At 37.6% G+C, this 24,603-nt stretch overlaps 2 protein-coding genes across 8 annotated transcripts in view; one reads left to right on the forward strand and one right to left on the reverse strand.

Moving 5' to 3' along the window:
• Pdcd10 (programmed cell death 10) overlaps nt 1-5,166 on the reverse strand; it is a 44,808-nt gene extending 39,642 nt beyond the window's left edge. The window contains exon 1 of one of the 2 annotated variants that reach the window (XM_031374113.1): nt 4,847-5,166. The gene's annotated coding sequence lies outside the window, so the exon portion shown is untranslated. The remainder of the gene's footprint in view (nt 1-4,846) is intronic. The other variant, XM_031374112.1, reaches the window with a different exon arrangement.
• A 103-nt stretch (nt 5,167-5,269) lies between these two features.
• Nucleotides 5,270-24,603, forward strand: part of Serpini1 (serpin family I member 1) — an 83,049-nt gene continuing 63,715 nt past the window's right edge. For 4 of the 6 annotated variants that reach the window (XM_031374109.1, XM_031374108.1, XM_031374107.1 and 1 more), the window contains exon 1: nt 5,272-5,765. The gene's annotated coding sequence lies outside the window, so the exon portion shown is untranslated. Of the gene's footprint in view, nt 5,766-24,603 lie in introns of all 6 variants that reach the window. The other 2 variants (XM_031374111.1, XM_031374106.1) reach the window with 2 other exon arrangements.

Consider the following 24,603-nt stretch of genomic DNA (forward strand, 5'->3'; position numbering starts at 1 on the left):
CACCATTTTACTGAAATGACTAAGAGCCTGCTATCTCCAGGGAGATAGCCTGAATTAAACTGCTGATTCGAAGCAAATATAAGTTCTGTGATCTTGGACAAGGAACTTAATCTCTCTACATCTTCACTTCTTTGTTCACAAATAAGGGATAATAGAACCTCCATTCTATGGTGGTTGTAAGGTGGGCATGGGAAATACTTAGTATATACAATGGCCATTCTAGCTCATTCTAAAGTAGACAATTTCACACAAAAATCACAATCAAATAATATGTAGGTGAATGAATCAAAGGACCATTACTATGGAATTTAGTCTTACCTATGGCAAACTTGTTCCCAAGGGACCATTCTGACTGAGGAAAGGGAGGTTAATTTCCAGTGCTTGTCCAAAAATTCAGCATAAACTAATGATTATAAAAATCTTTGTGCTCTCTTTAATTTCCTACAGTAACACCAGATTCTAAGCAACTATAACAGGAGATTAAATAAGTTCAAATAATTTTTAGGTAGTTTAAAAAAAAAATGGCTTCTCATACTCCAAAAGTAAAAGTGGCCTTGAAAAATAAGACTAATATTGTGATGCCAGCCAAGGTGTGTTTTGTAGCTTAAATAAAATGCCTATGTTTATATAAAATCGAATTATGAAATTAATTTCAATTCCGGCAAATAAATTAATTTTAATTATCTTAATAGAAGTACTTTCATTTTTATTTTTATGAATATGCTAAGGCCCTAAAATCTGAAACTCACAGTATTTTTGATGCAATGAAGTATAAAATTACACCATCTATACATTTCAGAGGAAAAATTTATATATTGGCTTAAAATTCTTAGTAATAACACCTATTGTTATAACCCTAACATTCTATCAACATATGAATAATTGCTTAATCTCCTGCAAACTGCATTATGTTAGGTAAATATTAAGTTTTTATTGAAGATTCAAATAATATTCAGACTACCTTTCAAAAAGTACTAAGTAAGCTTAGAATTAAGCAAAAAAACTTGGTTAATAATAAACTTTACCATATCATCAAAACTGAAAGCAATCACAATACTCTACTGGGAAGTATACTGGTAAGTAAACACATGAGTAAGGGCTACAGAACTCAGAGCTGTTAAAATGTATTTTATTATATTAGTATGCTACTGAGAAAAATTACAGAACTTTTGTCTTCCAGACAAAAATTAGCCTATCATATCCTTAAAATTTTGTTTGCAAACTTAAAAACACCTTTAATCTTAGAAGTGTCATATGTTGAGAGAAGTAAAATATTACCTTAAATCCCTCAATTATAACATTTTTCAAGACAGCATTTCTCTGTGTAGCCCAGGCTATACCGAAACTCATTCTATATACCAGGCTGGCTTCAAACTCAGAGTTCTACTTGCTTCTGCCTCTGAAGTGCTACGATTGAAGGCATATGCCACCAGCACCCTGCTTCAAATATAACTTATAAGTGCAAAATATAAGTTCCTATGAAATTAGAAAGTTAGTTTCCTAAAATCTTCTTCTTTCAAGGTTGTATTAAATCCTGGGTATAACCACAACCAACCAATCAAACAAACAAACATAGAAGACAGGTTTATACTCAAATCTTGGCTCTTGTCCTCTAAGACTTTAGCAATGTCATTGTATTCTTCTGAGTCCAATGACTAAATTTACTTCTAGTTTTGGTGTCCTTAGCTATAAAGCAAGTAAAATAATTGTTTTGAAGTTAAAATCTAAGGGAAGAATAGAGTCCATTAAAAGCTTCTTTCATATCTGTATTTTGTTATAATGAATTTTATTTGCTTTTAAAAAAAACAAGGCAGTAGCAAGGTTTCTAAAATGAGTTACACAGAAATTTTGCTGTAAAAGAAAATAAAACTCCCTTTTATTTCCACAAAATTACTTACTTAGACTTTAGAGATCGCCATGAAACAGTACCTTCGTACAATTTACATTAAACTTCTGACATTAACTCCTTTATATCTGTCCTAAATTCCTCAGCTGTAATTCCTTTGAAAAAGATCCATTTCTTTCAACAGGCTATAAGGAAGAGGATGCTTCATTCATTTCTCTATTTCTGCCCCTGTGTGCTGGCACAGTGCTTGAATACATGCATTTATTCATTTGCTCTGCAAATAGTTAGGGAATACTCACTTTATGCTAATTAGTGTAAGAGGTAGGCTAAGACATAACAAATGAGAAGGCCTTGCTCAGTTAACTTTCAGTGAGATGTTAAAATATTGTTAAATCAGTATAGAAATAATAGGTTCCTTCTGTGAAAGTGTCAAGAGTATTAACTCATAATATGGCCAGGAGTGGGAATCTTCTCTGGTTTAGGAAAGAAAGGTTCAGAGAAAGTCAGGCTTTGAAGGGATTGGCCACATTCAGAAAGAGAAGATGAAACTGGACAGGCGGAGAGTTGGAATTTGTAAAGTTGTCTCCAAATCAGGAAGAAACTTATATGAGGGAAAAAAAAATGATAGCTGAGAATAACTTTAGAGACATTCAGGAAATCGAGGACAAATTAGTAGCATTAAACAGAATAAGAAGGTAGTGACATCTGTAATGGTCACTCTTTTTCCTACATAAAATAATCAAAGTTCGAACACAATATTAAAGATCTACAGTCAAAATACCTGGATTAATTATAAGCTGATCTGTTACAGGTCATATGACCTTGGGAGTCACCTACTCAATCCATTCCTTTCCATTCCCCTCAGCCACTCAAATATTCTACCAAGACTACAAAGATAAATAATATATAGATTCTGTTCTTACAGACTACTCTTTAAGAGACAGATGGCTATGTAAGGAAGACCTCCAAAGTCTTGCAATGGGTAGTGTCTAAAAGTAGTTGCAAAGCTCTTTAAGAGAACAAAAATGAGAGCTGAACACTATAGGTAAAACACCCCACTCTGTGAGTTCTTGCTAGAGATTGAAGGATTTTAAATACACCAGTAACACTGTTCATCTCAGCACTGCCACTGTAGTGATGAAACACTACTGTGTAATGAACCTCAGAGATACATAGATCGTTGGAGGACTAAATCAAAGACAAAAGCTTTTTTGTTGTTAAAAAAAAAAAAAAGCCTTTCCATAACCACATCGCTGCATGCCATTTAAAACTTATCTCATACCTTTTTCAGCAAACAGCAAATGATCACACTGTCATCTAGAAAATATATTCACATTCTTGCTTTGTCAGCACTGACTTACATATGGCCCACTCAAATTAATGCACCCTTTTACTCCACTTCAAAACCAATTAGCCCCAGATAATTTCCCTTTTGTTAGTGACTTTTCCCTTACTGTGAACTACTCTTAAGTGTGGTGTTACATTATTCCTGATTTTGCCTCATTTTTATGGCACCACACCTCTCCATTTTCTTTAAAAGTGCCTGTAAAACAAGACCATTTTAAGTGGTTCTTCTGATCCCAGAAAGGACTTTGCATTTAAAACAAAAATCAAATTTTAATATTAATCTGGCAAGCAAAGCATATTCAATATATAGAATATATATTTACAATACATAATATGTATTTATATTTTAATTTACATAGTACACATGCATTGTTTTTTATTCAATATAGAAGCATCATTTTTCATCATTCATTAACATTAAATAAAAATGAATTAAAACTCACCGATGATGCCAAGAAAAGAAAATATACAAGTGTATGTTTTTACTGTCTACACAAGGAATGAAGAAAATGAAGGAAAAATTAAAAACTCAGACAAAAAAAGGTCACTTCTTGAAATGAACATGTTATAATTTCTCCATAATTCTGCACTTAATTTTCACTTAATGAAAGCGTTAACATCTGTAAAATAAGTTTTGTGAAAGTTTCACCCATAGTTTTTGAAAAAGATAAGAAAACAGAAAGGAAAAGGACTATTCTCTTAACGGCAACACTGAGCTATTCCTAAATATTATCTATCCTTTAAAAATGGAGCGAGGAAATGAAGTGTTATCATTTAGTATACCCCAGAAAAGGGGGTAAATATCTAAGCTAAAGTGATCCTTCCTGTTTTGACAGAGCATTAGAGAGGATGCTTTGGCAAAGCTTTCACTCCACTTCAACAAACCAACGCTCTGCACCTCACAACCGTTTCCCACAAACAGGCACACTTCTCTGCAACTTCTAGTATCTGCTTCTAGTACTACCACCCACCTCCTCACTTTCTTTATTTCTAAGCAGACAGCTCTGGTCAGAAACTGGACTTTCGGAGGACTAGACTCTGAAGATCTGTGTGACCTTGGGCACGTCATTTGTTTCTTCAGTTTTCTCACTAGCATCCCAAAGTGAAAGCGCTTTGTGGGCACTTGAGAAGTATACATCCATCTGACGTATTAGAGTTAGGAGGTGCAAACCTTTCTAGTTAAGAATCACCTCCTTAGAGAGGAAATTGGAACTGAGTCGGAACTGTCAACACGGCTTCTCTTCTTCCCTCAAAGGGCATAACCCCAGTCACCCCGGGAGCCGACTCCCGGGCACCCACGCTCCCTCCAGGCCTAGCCCAGCTCTAACCTCACCTGCCCGGGACCCCACCCCACCACATCCGCCCCCTCGGTCGGTGGAGACCCGGGAGGCCGACCTCACTCTTCCCCTCCACCCGCACCCACAGCGGACTTCCTGGAGGCGCCGGGACGGGCTGGGCAGGCGGCATTTACAAATCAGCTTTACGCAGCTCGCGTAGAGACCTCGCTGACGCCCAGAGGGCCCCGCTCCCTACCCGTCCGCCCTGCCGGCCAGAGCCCAGCCCCAACACCTCCGCCTCGGCCCCCACTTGACCCCAGGCCGCTCCGGCTGCCCCCGGGGCTGTGCGGACCTGAACGGAGAAACCTCGCCTTACCGGCAACTGAGGAACGGACTTCACTTCCCACCTTTGGAGCCCTCTTCAACTCCCGGATCAATTCACTCCGGCGACGCCGGAAGGACCCGAGAGGAACCAGGCGTTGTCCGGAATCCTGCCCAGCAGGAGTCGCGCAAGGCCCGATGGGGATTTGTAGTTCCGCCTTCCATTTCCGCTAGCACTTCCTACACTGGTGAGACTACATTTCCCAGAAGGACATGCGAGAACGCCTTAGGCGATAGGTGGGGACACTTCTAGCAAATAAGAAGAGAGTTCCCTGTCTTTGCGGGAGGAGGGAAGATGAAGAGAGAGACGGCCCAGAAACGGAGGCAGGGCGGAGCCGACTCTCACCTGCACCAATCAGAATGCGAAGCCAGCCCACAACGCCACGCCCACTAATGGGCGGTGCCCGCAGATGAGTGTAAGGAAAAGGGTGGGGGGGCCTGAGGTAGCAAGCGATGGAAAGCTGGGCTGAGTCCATGGGTAGGCGGGGAGGAAATCTCTGGGGACTAGACTGGTGGCCTCTTCCTAGTCCGAAGCAACAGTATCACCCCCCAAGACATCCCACCCCGTGTTCACTGGACCAGCCCACTGAGAGGGCTAAGCTGGACCTGAGGAAGGGCCAGGCGCGATACCAGAGGGGAGATTGTCCGAAACGTAGCTGCCAGAGACCCAAGAGCTGAGAAACCTCCTGGACCGCTCTGCGCCTGGGCTGCGCAGACGGCAGAAGGAGGAGCCGCAGCCGGAGCTTGGGCCAATTAGAGGCGAGGAAGGCGGAGCTTGAATCTCAGAAGAAGCCTAGGCTCAGCCTGATCTGTAGTTTCCCTGGAGAGAGGCAAGAGCAGGATCCCGAGCGATCGCAGCCTGCCTAGCATCCTCTCCAGCATCCCGAGCCGGGATTGCAGGTGTGAGATTGCAGGTAAGTGTGGGCGCCACTTGTGGGCTACACACCCAGGGGAGGAAGGCATCTGACAATAGGAACGCCTGGGTACAGGCGGAAAGAGTGCTACGTTGACTTAGGATAGCGGTGCAAACCTTTTCAAGGGAATGGTTTACAATTATGGACTTTGGTAGGGAGAAAACAGCAAAAGGTAACTCCACCTGGGGTATTAAGGGCGCGGTTAGGGATTTTGTTTTGAGTTGCACCATTAAAACTGGTCTGGGAGATCGCAAGATTGAAGAAAGCCCTGCTAATTGAGTACCGGGTGGACGGTGTCAAGCTAGATGCGTAGCTGGTAAAAAGCAAAAATGGCATTGATAGAGAATCACTTTGGAACTGTTTCACTAAGAAAATAACTTTGTCCTCTTCAGTGCCTGTCGCTCGTATTGGTTTATCAGATTGTCCTGCCACGGACCTGCTATCCAAGGCGGTTGTATTGCAGATTCTTTGGATTGCAAAAGATCTGGGTTAAAGAAGTAAATAATAAGATAGGATGGGTTCGGACTAAACCTATCCTAAGTATAACTTTTACCAGCAATAATGAGAAAATAAATTGAAACCGGTGGGTATTTGGCTTTCCATACTGCTGGCGCTGGAATATTGAAACAAAGACCTGGATTTCTACAACAGGAACATATGGTGTATTTCATCGCTGCTTCTTATTCTCTCATTTGTGTCCAGTAACGTTTGTTCGTGTTTTAAGAACAAGAGTACAAGGGAAGCTGTGTGGAGAAGCTTTCCTCTGTTGAAGAGAGTATGTGTAAAATGATAGCCTTTAGTATGTTATAGTGGGTTCTCATTGTAGAGGTATATGATATCACACAATAATAGTTCAATTACATTGTGTATATACTCTTTGGAATGTTAGTTTAGTACATATGTGTGGAATTATGTTGTAATATTGGTGAAGATAATAGTCAATCCTACCTCTGTGTAACTATGACAGATTACAGCCTTTCGGTTTGGAAAAGTAGTAAAATTCTACCTGCTTAGTTCATTTTCTTGTTGTGATATAGTATCACAGATCATATGCCTGTTAATCATAGTAGCATATTGCAGCATATTCTGCTCTGAAATGGCTTTCTTGTGACAGTTGACTATTCCATAGGGTGTCAGAATACTTGAGCTTGTTTAAAGAAGCGTCAATAAGATCCAGAAATTACCTTCTATTTTCTTCTTTTGCCATGCTATTCTGGTTTACATTAGTATTTTGAATATTGTTTTTGCAAGTGCACACAAGATGCCTTCTAAAACTGAAGTGGCTCAAAGGTATTCTCTCCTTACTTAATGTTCAGTCCTACTAAGTGCTGGTTACTGATGAGAGATGCCCACCACTAAACTAATTAAGTCCCTCTCTCCCACATTCTCACACACCAAAGAACTGGATACACAGAGAAATCTTTAAAAAAAATAAACAAAACAAACAAAACCAAGAAATACTTAGGCTTAAAGAGATCATGTAAGTATGAGAGAAAGCTACAGAAGCCACTAAACAGTAGCCACAGTAAGGATGGATGTTATCTTTGGTACACTACTGGAGACCTATTAATCGGCATAGCCATCTGGCTGATGTGATCTCCAAACAATGCTTTTGGGAGAGAAAATGTGATCTGGTGGTTTAATAAAACTTGGAAAAAAATTGTCCTTGCCCTTGGTATGTGTGATGTAGGTGCATGGTCCTGAGTCAGTCTTAGATGCTCAGGCTCTAAGCTTTTTGATTTGGAAACTGAATACCTGTTGTCTCTGGTTATTCCCTCCACCAAACAATAATAGCTAATTATGTGACTGGCAATGAAGTTCTTTCAGAGCCTGTACTAGAAGGGCCTTTTGAAAGAATTTTGATGCAAATCAGTCAATAACAAAGAAAATAAATGGATAGAAAATAATTTACATGAAAACAGCTGAAATGAAGTTTTTTTTTTTTTTAAATCTCATCTAACTAAATAGTAAGCTCTGAGATGTCCTAAGACTACAATCTCATTAAGAATGAACAGGATTTCAATTTTAAAATACCTAATATTCCCCTGTTTGTAAGGTCAGATTCATTTAAGAACGTCAGTGGACTGGGTTCTTTCTTGTGTTGTTTTGGGAATAAGAAGATGGTTTCTATATGAGAACAAATTGCTAGTATATCATACTTGGACAATTATTTTCACCTTGAACTCTTTATCTAGTTTAATTGACATTTATATCAATTTCAGATAACCTGAGGTCTTTTCGTGGTTAGTATTGGGAAAGGTCATTCAATTTATATAAAGTATGATGTAAAGCTATGAAATAAAGGAGATTATTTATCCTGCTGGCCTATCCACCCAGTGGAAACTGCTCAGGAGATGACTCCCTTTCAGCCAAATGGCATTATCTTTTGGACCGCTCTTTAAATTTAAAATTCTGATTCTAAGTGTATGGAGTGAAAGTCAATTGACTGGAATGCATTTCTAACAGGAGGTTTGGAGCCCATCCTTGACACAGCACAGAAAGTACCTACAGGTTCAAAATCAAATGGTTTGGGAGGGAACTGGAGACAGGGAAATAGATATTTGTAGAAATGCCTGAGAAACATACCCTAGACATCAGAGAAAAGATGCTTGATAAGTTGTGTTAAATTTATGTACTAGGGAGTGAAGCCTTCATTTCTCAACCAATAATTTTTACAGACCTATATTCATAATGCAAACATGATGTTTTTGCACTTGTGAGTCACTAAAGTCATTAATACATTAAATTTTAAACAGTTATAGCTTACAAAGACAGAACAAATACATTGATGGTATTATCTGGAGAAAAAATTTAAGGGAAATCACAACTAAAGTGATACTTATCCCTAACTTAAACAGACAATCCATTTAAATAACAACCAATTTATTTAGATTCATCAAATTTTTCTAAGGTTAAGTACTTGGTTTGGGAATCTGGAACAATTGTTTATTCAAATAAGGAGTTGTATTGCTCTTTTACTTTTCCAGTTAACATTTTCAGTATTTCATCCTTAAAATTTAGGTAATTGTGATTTATTTATTTCCTTTTATTTAAGATTAGACAAATAATTGTTTTCATAAATGTAGAGCAGTATATTTGTATTGTCATGGTCAGTACTGGGATTCAAGCCCACATACATGATAGACAAGCACTCTACAACCAAACTGTTAACTTACTAGACTTGGAATTTGAAATCTTCTCATTCTTTTGTTTGCTTTTGTTTCTTAGGATGTTACTAATTACTTAGGCTGTTTCACTTCTCCAGAAGTTGAGGTTTTGGACCCAGACTCATACCTGGGCTCCCATCTTAGAAGAGAGAGCATTAGGCTATCCAGACCAGGGGCTTCTCTTTAATCTCATGTTAATCTTGGGCAGATTCTAGCAAGGGCAGTAGATGGAAGCTGCACTGTATCTACTGGCTCAGTTGGAAATGCTGCCCAGTACTGTAATTTATACGAGATATTTGTATTTTCATAAATAAGACAGTTGATCCCACCAAACGGTTACTGTAGAAGTTAGTTATTTTGAAAATGACTTTGTTCTGATTAACTATTCAGAAGTGTTTATTGGAACCAGGTTTGATTCAGACTTTGTAGGCTGCAAGATTTTGTTTACAATTTCTAAATTCATTCTAGAGGAAGGGAATTTAGTTGAGGAGCACAGCTCTGCCGGGGGATGCTCCCAAGGCAGACAGCTAGGGAAGCCCGTGGCTCACCTCCATTTGACATTAAGCCTCTGAGGAGCATCTTTGCTAATATCTTCCCTTTAAAACCAAATTTCATTGTATAAAGTCTGAATTTATACTCCAGTTTCCCTAGTTATTTTTCCACCCTCCAACTCCCCCAAAATAAGAAAGAGATACTCCCTCATTTTTTAAACATTTGTAGAATCATAGAATCGGGCGTTTGATACTTTTAATTTGGCATTTTACCAAAAAATTACTTGGGTTTTTGTCAGAATTAATTTAGTAAGATTTTTATCTTTTATTATTAGACACTTGGTAAATGCTCATTAATTATAAACTAGTCTCTGATAATGAAATTAATAACAGCAGCTATTTAGCAGGCTTTTGTTTGCTTATAGCCAATGCTTACTAACAAAATGATGGATAAATATTAGCTTGGAAGTGATGACTAATCCTCCTTATTCCTGTGACATTCACATGCTTAGCACTGTGGTTTTTATTGTTAGCTGAGTTCATAGTTGTCTCACTCATCAGACATTCAAGTTCTTTAGGACTAATACTGAATTTCATTGGTTTTTATATGTTAAGGGCCTTATACATAATTCATATTTAATAGTACTAATGTGTTCAGATTTTTGGCAAGGTATTATATCATTTTATGAACAAGTTCAACTAGAATATTCACTTTTCTTAAATGTCAGATTTAGCATTGGATTCAGCCCACTGATTTTTCTATACTGTATTCAGAATAATCATTTTTGTCTGTTTTTGGATTTCTGAATGAAGAGAGGAAATATTTTCATTAACTTCAGCCTAACAGATTTCATTCATGGGATGCCATTTGAAGACATTCTACTCTTTGCCTCTAGATTCTGCTGTTTTAAAGATGTCTTTAGTCAATCCTACCCCAAATAAATGCTTGTGTGTTCTTATCTATGTGTGTATTTCTTTTTTTCTTACCTATAGAAAAACTTACTGAAAATCAGATACATATAATATGAGGCTTCATTGTGACTAGAATTTACTTTTAAAAATAGAACATCTGTTCTATTTTACCAAAATGGTCACTTCAAGAAGGCCATAGTAAGACTAATTTAACCTGAGTAACACATGTGTTTCTTACCTTGGAGTTGTCATGAAGCAGGGACAAGCTTTGAGAGCTTGCTCAGATCTGGCCTGTACCATTTGGCTGAGGAAGCTAGTATGGAATGTTAACTCAGCACCATTTGAGCCCCCTTCTGCTTTAGCCTAGGAATAGGATCCTTACTGCTCCCCTCTTGGCTTGTAATGAATGTGGCAAGGCAGAGAGAGAACTTACTCTGGCTTAATAAGCTCATTTTTAAAGTGTACTTCTTGTTTTTCTCAGACCTATCTCAACCCAGAGTTACCAGGCTAAGAGGTCAGTGAGCACCTCTTAGCTGTCGTCCATTTCTCTCCAAGCCTCTTGTTTCTACTGTTGTTTTTCTGTTCTGAAATGAGAAGAGATCACTGGAAAACGTCATATTTTTCTCCACAGGACCTTAGTTAGAAGCATAAAAAATGGTTGATATGTTTCTGTATTTTGTCCTTTAAGATAGCATGTAATGTTCTCAAAGCTGGCCTAGTATGTGTCCAGAGATTACATTAAATCCATGATCCTCCTGCCTCTGTCTCCCGAATGCTGGATTTATAAGCATGGGCCAGCACACAGCTGTCCTTTGATAACTTAAACTTTGTTAGGTTATAGGTAATCTAACTCTATTTGGATTGAAGAAGTAATTGGTTTTATTTTATTTTCTCATCTCTTAATAGGATGCTGTTATGAAATATTATAGGAGGTATTATGTTATAATGAATTATAATATTTGCGACTCACTTGAATTAAGCTAGCCATTGAAGCATTCAGTTATTGTCTCCTCACAGAACAGTTCCAGTTAAGAAGCCTCTATTTACCTACAGAGAATCTTTAATTGCTTTCATATTTTAACTGGCTTTATCTATAAAGCAGTTTAAATCATATATGATAAGCCCTCTGCCATGTACTGCCATACCAAAGTTGTATGAAATATTCTTATAGCTGAATAACAGTGTTGTATTTTTTGTTTCAGGTAACTCAGGAAACTTAAAAAAAAATGATGGTTTACACAAAAGGTGCATAAATGAAATGTTTCAGAAAAGGCATTTGGTTTAATTTCCTGTATTTAAAGTTTCTATGTTCCTATAAAGAACTGGAGCCACTAAGGTGGTTTGGTTACTAACCTTCATGACCTAGATTGGGCCTCTGGGATTCATAGGGTAGAAGAGAACTGACTCCTGAAAGCTGCCCTCTGATCTGTATATATACTTACATGACACTCATGTACGTACACTGCACATACCCACCTGCATACATGTACACACACACGTATGCATGCATATGTACAATATGATAATTATAAAGAGTTAATAAGAACTACTTAGGCACAACTTTCTAAGACAGGTCTCACTAGCCAAGCTGCTCTGTAACTTGCTACATAGACAGAGATGACCTTGAGCAGCTCTTTCTCCTTCTCCCCCTCCCCCTCCTGCTCCAGCTCCAGGGCCTGCTCCTACTCTTGCTTCTCCTACTCTCCCTCCTCTTCCTTCTCTTCCTCCTCCTCCATCTCCCCAGAGCAAGGATTATAGGCCTGTTTCATCTGGGAACATGTTCCACAAAAGATAAAAGCAGATTAAATGGTTGAAAAATGGACAAATATTGCCAAGTAATAGTCACTGCACACCTTTGATCTCAGCCATCAGACTTGGGAGGCACACAGTCTGAACTCTGAGTTCAAGGCCAGCCTGGACTACAGAGTGAGTTCCACGACAGCCAGGGCTACACAGAGAAACCCTGTCTCAAAAGAACCAAAAAAATTAAAAGTAAATAAATGAATACAGAAATATTAACAACTCCACCAATTAGATTCCGTCATCTACATGGCTGCTATTTGTCATCTGTGATACAGTAGAACTTAAGAGAGATGGAATTCACATCACCTTGAGCTCTGTTACTTAGACCCTCATTTATTCAAGTGTATCAGTTGTTCTTGGGCTGGGGTATGTTGGATGTATTATTTAAAAGTAAAGTGCATTTAAATGAACAACAACAGAACCATGTTTGGGGTAGGGAGATGGTTTAGTGGGTAAAGGACTGACTGTTCAAGCTTGAGGACTGGATTTCCTATCCCCAGCATCTACGAAACCTTTACAGGTCTACAATCTCAGGGTACCTCCTAGAAGATTGGAGGTAGAGACAAAAGAATATCCACCAGGAGTTCTCAGGCTAGCTCATCTGCAGTACAGTGCAAGGAACAAGAACAAGAAGCCATGGCTTAAACAATCCAAGGTTATGTATGCATCCAATGACTTCCATATGCTGGCACATTGGGCTTGTATGCCCCCTCCACCCCCCAAGCCACTACCACTACCATGCATATCCATTTAAAAGACAGCAAATCAATTAACAGGCACTTAAGCCAAGTATTTTGCCAGGCTTAGTGGGTATGCCTTTAATCCTCACATTCAGGAGGAATCTTCACACAAGCAGATCTGTGTGGAGGCCATCCTGGTCTACATAATGAGTTCCAGAGCATTCGGAGCTGTATAGTGAAACCTTGTTTCCAAAACAAACAAACCAACCCAACAACTGTATACCCAGTATGTTACCCCAAGCAAATGTCTCAATTAAAAGCTTTCAGCAGTTGATTTTAGGCAAAATAATATAAAACGATAGGATTTATTTTACATTTATACATTTTTTTGTTTGTTTGAAAAACAAGCAATCTAGAGGTGAGTAGACTTTGCATTTTCTGTGGAGGCCCAACATTGGCAAATTGCAAGTCACTGGGCGAAGTGGGACTTCAGAGGCTGATAGCATCTCTTTCAAGAAAGCTACCTAACCAACAACCTAATGCCTTTCCTGTAATTTTCACTGTACCATTTTCTGTAAAAGCTTGTTGATTATATTATTCCAACCTGCCTCAATTGTGAAATTATTCAAGAATCTGTCTGCATGGACTGCATTCAGTAATTTGGGTCTATAGGGCATGGTGATGCTCACCCATAATCCCAATATTTAGGAGGCCGAGCTAGAAGAGTTTGAGAAGCCAGTCTGAGCTGCATGGCAGGACAGTAACTCACCAAGGAAAGAAAGAAAGGAATAGTCCTCAATATTGCACATTTTAAGGAAGAGCTGAAGGTTTGCTAAACTGCCTGACAAAACAAAATAATCAATTGCTCCTTAGAGGGAAACCCTGTAAGATTTGTCACTGTAGAAGATGATGTTCTTATCCATTTCTAAAATATGAAATGTTGCCAGCATCTATAGAGTGATTACTACCTGCATGACTCATCTGTACAATGACACATCTTGGCCTTAACAGTTGTGATGAATTATTCTTTCAGATGGGAAAGCCCAAGAAGAATACCAGACTGAGGAATGACGATAAGTCTTATTGAAATTTTCACCTGCCTATAAAGACTTAGTTTCCCTGATGTTACCAAACAATCTTGGCTATACTGTTGTTGTCTTTGTACTCCTGGTATCAGCACTTTAACCCTTTTATTTATCTATCAAGTTTTCTTATGAGAATGTCTCTCACTCTGTGTGTGTGTGTGTGTGTGTGTGTGTGTGTGTGTGTGTATTGGGGAGGTGGCAGGCAAGAGTCTCAGGTTTGATCACTTAACTTTCTAAACCTTTATGCATTCTATAACATGGGATTGGGCACTGTTGAAAGTTTAAATTTTGTGTGTGGTGTGTGTGTGTGTGTGTGTGTGTGTGTGTGTGTGTATGTGTGTGCCATAATCTTCTGTCAACACAGTTAACAGAAAAAAAGGCAACATGAGAAACATTCACATGAAAATGGTCATGTAAGTTACAGTTTTAATATTATAATAGTATTTGAGAAACCTAGAAAGCAAGAAGGAAGGTTCTAAAGAAAAGTTTAGGCATTAAAATGTATTACTTAATTGCAGGGTTGACAAGCTAATGCTCCAGGCATATGATTTCCTTTGTAAATAAAGTTTTATTAACACACAGCCATTTTGCCTTATTTGCATAATGCTTTCTTAATATCGGAGTTTAATAAGGGATGTTCTGCAAGCATTAACAAATCTGCTTTTCTCTTAGTATAGTAGCTGTATAGTCAGATGAAACTAGTCTCAGTTTTTTTGTTCCAAAAAAGAAAAAAATACATAAGAGAGATTCATTCTACAATATGATAATGAATAACTTACTTGACTTCTCTAAATCTTAGTATATGATGTATAACAAATCAATCTGTTTATATTGGTATAATATTTTGCTGTACCGAGCAGAAATTTATGTTCACTAAATGTTACTTATTCAGTGTCAAATTTATTGGGACTGATTATTGAGTGAACTGTGGCCTTGGTTCAAATGAAAATTCAAAGCTCTAAAATTATTTCCTTCTATGTCTAGGCAAAATGATCAGGAAACTAGAAATAGTATAATTTATCTGTAAGAAATTTGAAAAGCTGTGCTAAGTATTGTATAGATATAATAAAATTTATTTAAGACTCACAACCCGAGTATATGAAGTCATTCTATACTTGAAATACAATTAAGGTAAATAATGTATTATTTTAGGAAACCATGAGAATAAAAATTTAAATGCTAAAAAGGCTTCTTTCTTAGAACCAAGAGGAAAATGGTATTTAAAAGAAATTATATTGATAACAGTATAAGTACCATGACTTTAAGGCACCAGAGTAGATAACTTTAATGGGATAGGCAAATAGCAAAAAGAGAAACCATGAAAACTAAGCTAGAACTAGAAAATCTGAAGACAGACTGGAAAAGCAAAGATATAGAAACAAACTATGTTAAGAAATAACCTACCACAACCAGGTAGAATTTAACCAAGATTACTGTTGGCCCCATATTGAGGCTGTCTCAAGCAACAAGAAACAAAACAATAATAACTATCTATAATACTTTAATAATAATAATTTTAGCAAGCTAGGATGACAATTTTCTCAACTTTTTAATTTTATTTTTTACTTTATTATTAAAAACCTTTGAAAGAAATTAAAACACACACACACAAAATTAGCCAGACCCAAAAACTATTGAAGTTGATGAACTTACAACAGTTAGAATTGGCATTTTAAAAGGAAGCTGTGAAGCTTCACATTAATTTTATGTACTTTTTCACCTCCAAAAGAAAACCTTTTTCCATTGCTTGTACCCACTTTTCCTCATTCTCTTATATTTGCTTTTCTTCTTGTTATACTGTATATATAATATACATTTGTTTACATATGTATTACTGACTAGATTCCACACATGGGACAGTAAATGTCAAGTTTTTAAAAGAACAAATGTATATAAACTTCAATGCTAAAACTATATTAACGATGAAGGACTAAATATAGTTTTGTAGTATCTGGCATGAACAAGAATATAGAACCTCTCTCAATTTTGTTGCCTATTTATTGTAGTAAAGAATCTTCTGGAAAGGGTAAGTAGAAAATATCTTGATTATAAACAAATAATGAATTTATACTGGCAGTTGAAATGAATTTTGTATATAGGAAACCCTAATGAACATGAACACACGCAAGCACGTGCGTGTGCACACACACACACACACACACACACACACACAACTATTAGAATAAACAAATGCAGAAAGAATTCAAGATACAAGACCAATATAAAATGAGGTGGAGTGAGGAGACCACTACAAGGATAAAGTGCTTGATGCAGTGGCATTTGGACTGGTGTTCCAGTATCCAGAACTCACTTAAAACCTAGGGATGGGTAGTGGCTATATAGAATTCCAGGGTTTAGCAGTGAGGTGGGTCCCTGGGGTAACTGGATACCTAAACTAGATGTGTGGCTAGGTTCAGCAAGAGCCTTGACTCAATAACTGAAGTGGCGAGTGAGTAAAGAGGACACCCATTGTCAGCTTTGGGATCCCACCTGCACATACATATAAATATATGTATATGTACATATATATACATATATATATGTTCAACACATATGCCAAAAATATATTTTATATGCTACAATCAAAATGTAAAACACTGATTTGTAAGAAATACAAATAGAATAAAAACACTTAGTAATACATTTTAAAAAGGAAGTGCATGACTTGGGCACCAACCTCAGTTAATGTATAAAACATCATTGAAAGAAAGTTAAAGACTGGAAGACTGAAATTGTTAAGATGGCCATATTCTCCAAAATAATCTTTATATTCAGTGTATCATGATATTAGCTGCTGGCGTTTTGTTAGTTTTTGGTTTATTTGTTCATTTGTTTTGTTTGTAGAAGTTGACAGCTTGGTCTTGGAACTTAAGTTGCAGAGCTGGAGAGATGCCTTAGCAATGGCTAGAGCTGGCACTTGCTCCTCTTGGAGTAGGTCTGGTCTGGTTCCTTGCACCAGTATTGGCCAGCCTACAATTGTAGTTCCAGGTCCAAGGGATCTGTCACCTCACGTCTGAGGGTTCTAGGCATTCACACATACTATGCATGAAATAAAAATAAATATTTTTCTAAAAAGGTGTATGTGGAAACTTGGAAGGAAGCCAGACATATATGTTTCACTGCAGTAAAATTTAGTGTACAGAAAAATAGCCCTTGCAGAGGGGTTCATTTGATTTTTGAGAATGATGGTAAGATGGAAAATGCAATACAGAAAGACAGTCTTCAACTAAGATATCAAGACAACTAGATGGATATGTACATGCAAAAGCATAAAATTGAGCCCTACCGCATACCATATACAAAAATGTAACTTAAAATGGATCATGAGCCTGACTGTGAGATCTTACTGTGTAGAACTCATAGAGGAGGTTAGATTGGATTAGGTGAAGGTTTCTAGGGTCATCAAAGCATACGGGGAAATATGTAAATAAATTGGATTTCATTAAACCTACATGTATATGCTTCAGAGAACAAAATTAAGACCTGAAGAGACACCAAAAATAGAGAAATTATTTCCATATCAAATATTTAAGGAAGAATTTGTATCTAAAATATTTTAAAAATAGGTGAATAAAAGTGGTAAAAAGATTTAAATAGATACTTCTTTGCCCAAACAGGATACTAAAACAGCCAGTAAGCACACGAAAAGATAGATCAGTGCTTATCAGAGATGATGGGAGCAAATTCAGAGACCCAAAGCCCCAAATAATATGTGCATGCGCACACACACACACACACACACACACAAACACACACACACACACGCATGGAGAGAAGCAGACAGACAAGCAGGCAGGCAGAAACAGAAACTTCGAAACACACAGCTCTAAATGGGATGTCTCCATCAAATCCCTCCACTCAGAACTCAGGGAACTGCCAGGAAGAGGAGGCAATGAGTGTAATCCACAGGAGATGTTGGACATCCGGAGAACAGGGCCGTCTAAATCAACTAAGCAAGGCACACATGAAGTCACTGGGGCTGAAGCAGGAAACAAAGCCCTGCATGGGTCCACACAAGGTCCTCTGCATCTATATTGTCTTTCCATTTAGCATTTTCATGGAGCTTCAGAGTTGTGTACCAGTGAGCCTCTGATCTTGTGCCTTCTCTTAGGCTCGCTCTTTTTCTTCTATTGGTTTGCCTTGTCTAACTTCGACGTGGTGTTTTTTTTATTTTAATCTTGGTATATATTTTATTTTGTTATGTTATCCTTTAGCAGCCTCTTCTTTCCTAGTGAGAGAAAAGGGATGGGAGGGGAGCTGGAGAGAAACCTGGAGGAGTAAAGTGAGGGGAAATTAATCAGGATATATTGCCTGCGTTCACACATGCCCATTCATGCAGATATATATGCAGTACACATGTGCATGCACACAGTATGGATATAGATATTAAACCTACTAAATAAAAAATCTAGAAAAAATTTCATGGAAAGGGGATTATTGCAAATATGATAACTGCTGTCTCAATGGTCAGGCAGGAAACCTTCCCTAATATTTTTAAAACAAACTTTATTTTAAAATTTTTTTATGAAAGACAAACTGTATTGCAAAAAAAAGAGGTGAATTTGAAGGAAATACAGAAAGGCCAACATAAGGCAAATTGACAGGCAGATAAAAGTAAAAATAAGAGATCATTCATTTGGCATTTTCTGACCTCAGAACACCAGACAAAAGGATTGAAGCAAGATCGAGTGATAATAGCCACACTTTGAGCTAAACTTCAAGCATATAAAAGAAAGGAAGTGGGAAAGCTCATTACATTAGTTATTTTTCTTGCTGGTTTGACCAACAACCTGACAAAAGCAAGGTAAGAAAGAGAGTTTCTTCTGACTTGTGGCTTGAAATAGTCTGTCATGGTGGAGAAGACTGACTGCAGGAGCTTGAGACAACTAATCACATCCAACATGTGATCAGGAAGCAGACAGCAATGAATGCTGGTCATCCAACATGTGATCAGGAAGCAGACAGCAATGAATGCTGGTCTCAATTCACTCTCTCCCTTTTATTCCTCCTGTCACGGAATGGTTCTGACATTTGTTTGAGTCTGCCCATCTTAAGCCAGTTCCAGAACTTTCTCACAAACATGACAGCAGATCTCATCACAGTGAGGGTATTTAACCATCACAATAACTTGTCAAGTCCTCCACTACAGCCGTTAATGTAGAGAGTACTAGAATATAGATGGAGTATGTGCATGATTCAGAATCCCTTAGCTCAGCATAAAGGGGCAATGCATACCAGTACCACAGAAAATAACAGATGAACACTTTGTTGCCCAAGTAGTCATAAATTTAAGATTAAAGTAGTAAAAAAAATATACAAATGTTTGGTGCCTTTTTGCTTTAAAGTTACTTAGGGTCTTAAGAATAATTGTTATACATGCAAACAAAAATAAACTGCTACTTCCTGGCCTCTAATGGGATTAGAAACTAAATTTGATATCAAATAAGTAATTGATATGAAATAGGATAGTTTCTGGTAGAAAAATAAATAAATAATAATGTGAGAATTTCCTTGGTCAGATATCTCAGACCATTTCAAAACAGGAGAAAATGTAAGAAATGTTATTTAAAAAAAAAAAACTGCTTTTAGTGTGTGTGTGTCCCTCTGTGTGTGTGTATGTATGTATGTGTGTATTTGTGCATTTGTGACATGTTTTCAAGTGTCTACAGAGATCAGGAGAAGGTATCAGAGCCACTGCAGCTAAAGTTCCTAGTTGTGATGTACCCGACATAGGTGCTAGAAACAGAACTTGGGTCCTCTAGAAGAGCAGCAAACATTCTTAGCCTCTGAGTCATCTCTACAGCTCCCATAATAAACTGTTTTTTCTTTTTTTCTACCAACGATGGAGTCAGTAAATGCTTTTTCACATTTGTAGAAGACTTACTCTTAAGATCAAAGCAGAGTGAAAAGCTTTAAAATAAGGTGCCAGCATACCAAACAAATTCTTCCAACCATACACAGTTGAGTTCCTGAGTTTAGAGACAGAGTCCTCACTTTTAATATAGGCTATAGTTGAATGTGAGATCCTTCTGCCTCAGCTTCTGAAGTGCCATGCACAACTTTTTTTCTTCCTATGAGACAGAGTGCCATATCCCAGGATGACCTTGAACTTCTTATCTTCCTGCCTCTGCTTCCTGAGTGCTGGAATTTCAAATAGATGCCACCAGATCTTTTCTATGGGTGCTAGGTATTCAACCCAGAGCTTCACGTAGGGTAGGCTAACATCCTACCAAATGAGCTACATTCTATCATCCTGCTACTCAGAGTTTAAAAGACAAAGTGAAATAAAGCTATACTGGAGTAAAGAAAAAGAATGGAAAGAAATAATACATAAATATTAATCTGAAAATGTAGGTAGCCATGTTTGTATCAGACATGGCAGAATTCAAAAGAAAGAGGTTGCATTTCATACAAAGTCATTTATAGTAGTGAATATAGTTAAGATAAAGCAGAGAAGGTAACAGTGGCCCCACTGTGGTGGTTAAAATAATGTAGATCCAAGTGAAATTTGGAGTACGGATTCAGCAACCATTGTTTTTAAATTGCTACAGGCTAGCAGTCAATCCACAGGGAAGTGTATCTGGTTACTGAATCAAAATGCCTGTTTGCCACAATTTCCACCATGCTCAGTTGTCTTACACTTAGCTAATTTCTTGTCTGTGACCTTTATTACCAAGGGGATAGGAAAAAAAATTAGTCCCAAGGAATGGATTTCACAACAATGGAAGTCATGAATGAACAATAAGAACAACCATAGAACAATTATACATAATTCAAAGGGGTAAAGATAGCAAATGTGCTAGTTGATCATTTTTTTTACCATAAATTTATGCTTATAAATTTAGATGAAGAGGGAGATAGTTCTGAGGCTGAAGCTCTGAAACACGGAGATCTTTGTGTCTTGAAAGGACAGTTCATCTGCGTTCACTTGCCTTCCTGTTACAAAACAGTGCCACCTTGGGCATTTTTAAAATCACTGTTTTAAAATTACCACTTGCTTTTTGATTAAAGATGTCACCTTTGATTAAAATACCCAGCTTCATTTCCTCTCATTGTGTTCCTGTGTATTCAGTACTCTAATTTACCCTGTTTGGAAGTTTTCTCATTTTGATTTTGTATGCCTCCATGGCCACAAAGCATATTAAGACACCTGTGCTTTTCATGCTCAGAGTCATAAATCCAGCTAGCTCGCTGGCATGAATAATCCATCACTGAAAATCATCTATCATATGGAATGTGCCACAGTAATTGTTCTCGGTACCTAGACAGCATTTTTCTTAAATTACACTAGTCCTTTGCTGGGGCTGAATAGCTCAGAGGTAGAGAAGAACGTGCTCAATATACACAAAGCCCGAGGTTCGATCCCCGGCAAGAACATCAAAAAGTGCGCTCAACATTTTAAGTATTTACCTCTTTCCTTCTCTTCAGAATGGCTATGTAACAAAATCCTGTAACAAGATCTTATTGGTCAAATGGATAGGGAATTCCCACAGGAGAGTTTACCCTGTGGCACAGGAAATAAGCTCCCAAATCCAGCCAGCTCCCTGAATGGAAAAGTCACTGTATTCATCTGTTCATGCCTTCAGCCTGGTTTGAAAGTGCTTCAGAATGTGCTTACATTTCTGTACATTGCTACTTTATTTGTGTGTTTAGTGTTCAAACAAGTTAACAATGATTCACTAACGCAAACGAGACAGGAATGAAGAACCCTATGGAATTAGGAAAACCAAATATTGACTGAAGTATTCTGATAGTTGTACCCAGAGAGGCATGGAGTTAGGGGGGTTCTCACTGAGTTATCTGGGTAGCTAACTGGTGGCCTAAAGGACAGGCCTGGAGATTTCAAATGATGATCTTCATGTATGAGGAAGAGCACAAATTCTTGTATTTCCAGTAAGGGGAGATGGTAACACTCTCCCTTAAGCTTCCATACAACTTGTTTGTGTGTGTGTGTGTGTGTGTGTGTGTATTCATATACACATATATATATATACACATACATATATATACATATATCTTAAAAAGTAAAATTATAGATATTGGTAAAACACTCACTGAGAATGACTTATTTTCAGGAAAAGGAAACTAAAACTGAACTTTTGCTTCCTCTACACAGCTGCGTTTACTCTTTTTTCCAACTATGGAAATGGCTCATGCAGAAATGCCTGAGATGGGCTGGGCGTAGGAATGCACTATATGTTGTATAAGCTTTCTCTCCTCACAGTTGAGCTCACGAAGCTGTATGAAAAGTTTTCTTTTTCAGCCATGAAGTCTGACATAGTAAGAACAAAATGAATACTAGGAAAATTAATGAAGCAGAAGAGGCAACACAGAACTATAGGATTATACTCAATGTTTTCCTGGTACCTGTTTGTATGCTGTATGGAAGCAGTTCTCGGTGTGTGAACAGATAGTAGATAGTTTTAAGGGAGTCAGTGCATGACTTGTAGAGGACAGTTCAGAAAATGGTATTGTTTTTCAAGACAGTAATTTTATTATGACTTAAAGCACTGTGTTGATGTCTATACCTATATGTCATCCCCTTGATTTTTGTGAATGTCCTATGAGTCAATTATTGGTTTAATCCTCATTACTATAATGAGGAAAGTAACAGAAAAAAAATTACTTAGATTACCCCTGGGATCATCCCATCATATCGAGTTTATGATTATTTCTCCCTAAGACATGCTCCCACAAGCTGACCATTATTTCAATAGTAACTAAAGTCACTGGTGAATTTCTGTAAATTACTGCAGTGTTTGTGTCCCCCAGTTTACATTCTGCAACTATGAATTCTTAAAATTAGATAAGTGTGGGAGTTCACTATATTTGTAAGCCAGTTAAACTATTAATGAGAGCCATTATATAAATAATAATGTCAGGGCAAAGGTTTCTAAAGTCCCTTTTTTGGGGATTTGAACTCAAGCATGAGGACATGAACTCAATTCCAAAACAACATAAAAGCCAAGCATGGTAGCACGGGCCTGTTGTCTGGTGAAGTAGAGACAGGAAGAAAGACCTGAAGCTTGTTGACTAGCTAATCTAGTTAAATCAATGAACACCAGATTCATTAAGAGACACCGTTTCAAAAAATAAAATGGAGAGCAGTTGAGGAAAATATCTCCTGTTGATTTTTGGCCTCCTGACACACTAGCACACAAGGACACATACATGTGGACCTCTACACGCATGTACTTATATACACATGAATTCTGACTTCAGAACATAGTTCTAATTTCAGACAAAACAAGGCAATATTAAAACAGCATGGTTATTTTAAGGCAGATGTCAAAGCTGGCAAATTAGTAACTGAAACTTGCCTCACCTCATTAAATATGCTCAGCAGAGTTTCTGTCTTGGGAAAACACTGTCTCTAGGCAAAATATAGTCTTTCAGCACCCCAGACCCTTTGTGTGTACTATATTGATCCTAAGTCACTGTAAACTTCTGAGGTTTGGTTTTTGCAGTTTTAATATATTCTTACATTTGTCAGTGATTTGTTGCAATGAGAAACATCTAAAGGAAATAGTTTTAAAGGAGGAAAGGTTTATTTGAACTTAAGGTTTGACAGTTTCCAGTGGTCCAAAGTTAACTGGCTTCATAATATTGGGACTGAGTCAAAGTACAATTAATGGCTGAGGAAGATTGTAACAGTGGATGGTTACCTCATAGAGACAATAAAGAGGTTACTGTTAATGGTTAACTTGACAGAATCTAGGATTAATTAGAAAATAGCTGCTGGACATGTCTTGAGCAATTACGTTGACTCAGTTAATTGAAGTAGGAAGGTCTGCCCACTATGGGTGGCAACATTCCCTGGGTAGGATGCTGAACTATGTAAATGAAAACAGGAGCTTAGCAGCAACATTCATCCATTGTCTTCCCTTCCTGACTATGTATACGTAATGATGTGATCACCAGCTTCAAGCTTATGCCACCTTTACTTCTTCACCATGATAAACTATACTCTTGACCTGTAAGGCAGAATAAATTTTCCCTTAAGTTGATCTTGCAAAAAGTATTTTGTCATAGGAACTGGAAGTTTGGAGGAGGAGCTAATACGTACCCCATTGTGACTTACCTTCGCCAACTGTAATCTACCTGATTTTTACCCTATCGAATTTCACATCCCCAGTAAAGACCAAATACTAAACACATAAATCCAAGGGACATTTCATATTCAAAGCATAGCAGTGCTATGGAATTACTTAAAAGTGTTTTGAATATCTGTGTTTGTGTAAATTGAGGTAGGCTTGTTGAATCAGTACAATTTGAATTTTTTGATTCAAACTGAATCAAAAAAGGTTATCAAAGCTTATTCTCCACAACTAAGATTAAACTATGGAACAGCAAATCCTATCTATTATTTTTTTCAAATATTTTCTTACTGTGAAAAGAAGTAGGAAATTAGAGATTTCTGTTAAGCAGGATGGGAAATTGGAGATTTGTGAAATTGCAAGCGCAAGCGATTTGTTGTTGTTGAGGGTGTAGATTTGTTTGTCAGTGAAGAATACCAACCTTATGAGAAGTTCAGAGTGCTAACCCTCCCCCCACCTCATGCAGTTGGAGGGGATGTTAGCATGTACAGTGAGATCTGAGCCTCTGTGCTGTTTTAGTTTACCTCATCTCTGTCACCTACTACAGACTGAAGACTAGATCATATTCCTTTAGTGTGAGGCAAAGATTGAAAAACATATGTC

Source organism: Mastomys coucha, unplaced genomic scaffold, assembly GCF_008632895.1.
Source record: "Mastomys coucha isolate ucsf_1 unplaced genomic scaffold, UCSF_Mcou_1 pScaffold16, whole genome shotgun sequence".
Taxonomy (NCBI): domain Eukaryota; kingdom Metazoa; phylum Chordata; class Mammalia; order Rodentia; family Muridae; genus Mastomys; species Mastomys coucha.